Raw genomic sequence first — 3,844 nt, 5'->3', positions numbered from 1 at the left:
TTGAAAATGTACCAAGTATCTTTTCTGACCACAATGCTATGTGACTGGCAATCAATTACAGGAAAAAAAACTGTAAAAAGCACAAATAATGGAGGTTAAACAATGCACTACTAAATAACCAAGAGATCACTGAAGAAATCAAAGGAGAAATTAAAAATACATAGAAACAAATGACAATGAAAACACGACGACCCAAAACCTACAGGACACAGCAAAAGCAGTTCTAAGAGGGAAGTTTATAGCAATTCAATCTCACCTCAACAAACAAGAAAAATCTCAAATAAACAATCTAACCCTACACTTAAAACAACTAGAGAAAGAAGAACAAAGAAAACCCAAAGTCAGTAGAAGGAAAGAGATCATAAAGATCAGAACAGAAATAAATGAAATAGAAAAGAAGAAAACAATAGCAAAGAACAATAAACCTAAAGCCAGGTTCTTTGAGAAGATAAACAAAATTGATAAACGATTAGCCAGACTCATCAAGAGAAAAAGGGAGAGGATGCAAATCAATAAAATTAGAAATGAAAAAGGAGAAATCACAAGTGACACTGAAGAAATACAAAGGATTACAAGAGACTACTACAAACAACTATAGTCAATAAAATGGACAACCATGAAGAAATGGACAAATTCTTGAAAAGGCACAATTTTCCAAGACTGAACCAGGAAGAATTAGAAAATATAAACAGACCTATCACAAGTAATGAAATTGAAACCGTAATTAAAAATCTTCCAACAAACAACTAGCAAATAGAATCCAAAAGCACATTAAAAGGATCACACACCATGATCAAGTGGGATTTAACCCAGGGATGAAAGGATTCTTCAATATATGCAAATCAATCAATGTGATACACAACATTAACAAATTAAGGAATAAAAACCATATGATCATCTCAATAGGTGCAGAAAAATCTTTTGACAAAATTCAACACCATTTACGATAAAAACTCTCCAGAAAATGGGCAGAGAGGGAACTTACCTCAACATAATAAAGGCCATATTATGACAAACCCACAGCAAGCATCCTACTCAATGGTGAAAAGCTGAAAGCATTTCCACTAAGATCAGGAACAAGACAAGGATGTCCACTCTCGCCACACTTATTCAACATAGTTTTCGAATTCCTAGCCACAGCAATCAGAGAAGACAAAGAAATAAAAGGAATACAAATTGGAAAAGAAGAAATAAAACTGTCACTGCCGATGACATGATACTATATATAGAAAAACCTAAAGATGCCACCAGAAAACTACAAGAACTAATCAATGGATTTGGTAAGGTTGCAGGATGCAAAATTAACGCACAGAAATCTCTGGCATTCCTATACAACAACAACGAAACAACAGAAGGAGAAATTAAGGAAACACTCCCATTTACCACTGCAAAAAAATGAATAAAATATCTAGAAATAAACCTGCTTAAGGAGGTGAAAGACTTGTACTCAGAAAACTATAAAACACTGATGAAAGAAATCAAAGATGACATAAACAGTTGGAGAAATATACTATGTTCTTGAATTGGAAGAATCAATATTGTGAAAATGACTATACTACCCAAAGCAATCTACAGATTCAATGCAATCCCAATCAAACTACCAATGGCATTCTTCACAGAATTAGAACAAAAAATCTTACAGTTCATTTGGAAACACAAAAGATCCCAAATAACCAAAGCAATCTTGAGACAGAAAAACGGAGTTGGAGGAATCAGGCTCCCTGACTTCAAACTATACCACAAAGCTACAGTAATAAAGACAGTATGGTGCTGGCACAAAAACAGAAATATAGATCAATAGTACAGAATAGAATGCCCAGAGATAAACCCATGCACATATGGGCACTGAATTTATGACAAAGGAGGCAAGAACATACAATGGAGGAGAGACAGCCTCTTCAATAAATGGTGCTGGGAAAACTGGACAGCTACATGTAAAAGAATGAAATTAGAATACTACCTAACACCATACACACACAAAAAAATCCAAATGGGTTAAAGACTTAAATGTAAGACCAGACACTACAAAACTTTTAGAGGAAAACATAGGAAAAACACTCTTTGACATAAACCACAGCAAGATCTTTTTTGACCCACCTTCTAGGGTAATGGAAATAAAAACAAAAATAAACAAATGGGACTTACTTAAACTTAAAAGCTTTTGCACAGCAAAGGAACCCTAAAGAAGACAAAAAGACACCCTCAGAACGGGAGAAATATCTGCAAATGAAACAGCAGACAAAGGATTAGTCTCCAAAATATACAAACGGCTCATGCAGCTCAATATCAGAAAAACAAACAATCCAGTTAAAAAATGGGAGGAAGACCTAAATAGACATTTCACCAAGGAAGACATAGAGATGGCCAAGAGGCACATGAAAAGATGCTCAACATCACTAATTATTTGAGAAATGCAAATCAAAACTACAATGAGGTATCACCTCACACCTGTCAGAATGGCCATTATCAAAAAAGCTAGAAACAATAAATGCTGGAAAGGGTGTGGTGAAAAGGGAACCCTCCTACATGGCTGGTGGGAATGTAAATTGATACAACCACTATGGAAACCAGTATGGATGTTCCTTAAAAATCTAAAAATAGAACTACCATATGACCGAGCAATCCCACTACTGGGCATATACCCTGAGAAAACCATAATTCACAAATGGACATGCACAACAATGTTCATTGCAGCACTATTTACAATAGCCAGGACATGGAACCAGCCTAAATGTCCATCAACAGATGAATGGATAAAGAAGATGTGGTACATATATACAATGGAATATTACTCAGCCATAAAAAGAAATGAAATTGAGTTATTTGTAGTGAGGTGGATGGAACTAGAGTCTGTCGTACAGAGTGAAGTAAGTCAGAAAGAGAAAAAACGAATACTGTATGCTAACGCATATATATGGTATCAAAAAAAAAAAGGTACTCATGAACCTAGATGCAGGGCAGTAATAAAGAGGTAGACATAGAGAATGACTTGAGGACATGGGGTGGGAGGGTGAAGCTGGGCCGAAGTGAGAGTAGCATTGACATATACACGCTACCAAATGTAAAATAGTTGGCTGGTGGGAAGCAGGAGCACAGCACAGGGAGATCAGCTCTCGGTGCTTTGGGATGACCTAGAGGGGTGGGATAGGGCGGATGGGAGGGAGGCTCAAGAGGGAGGGGATAGGGGGATATATGCATGCATATGACTGATTCGCTTTGCTGTACAACAGAAATGAACACAGTATTGTGAAGCAATTATACTGCAATAAAGAGCTATTAAAAAATTTAAAAAATAAAAAATAAAAAATAAATACTACCCTCATCCTGGACCTTCTCATTGAAGACAAATGGTAAAAAGCTTAATACACAAATCCTTTATATTTTATTCAGGCTAAGGTTGTTTAAATTTTTATTTTTGCACTATGACTAAAATATCTTAAAGCAATAACCAATTTGTGGGGAAAAAATGTTACCTATATTTTTAAACAAGTCCTAAGAAATAAATGTGAATATGAAGTTCTTATGTTTGCTATAACTATCCATAGGTTTTTAGATAAAACAAAAATTACGTTTTCTGTTAACATACTTAGAATTACTATTGTGGGGATGTAATCATCAATAATAATTAAATATTCTAAAATTATGACTGTACATATATATACAGGACACATACTTTACATTTTGATATATATTGAACCATTCTATGATATAAAGTCTTTCTATTCTATCAAACAATAAAACCAGTCCTTGAGCTCTCTAAATAGAATAAAGTATGATCTGTTGATGTAACGCTATGTGTATAAGCTCTAAGTCATCGGCCTACCGACAGTCACATCTACATCTA

This window comes from Physeter macrocephalus, chromosome 13 (assembly GCF_002837175.3).
Source record: "Physeter macrocephalus isolate SW-GA chromosome 13, ASM283717v5, whole genome shotgun sequence".
In the NCBI taxonomy this organism is placed as follows: domain Eukaryota; kingdom Metazoa; phylum Chordata; class Mammalia; order Artiodactyla; family Physeteridae; genus Physeter; species Physeter macrocephalus.
The sequence above is the reverse complement of the archived record's forward strand: the minus strand, read 5'-3'. Positions refer to the sequence as shown.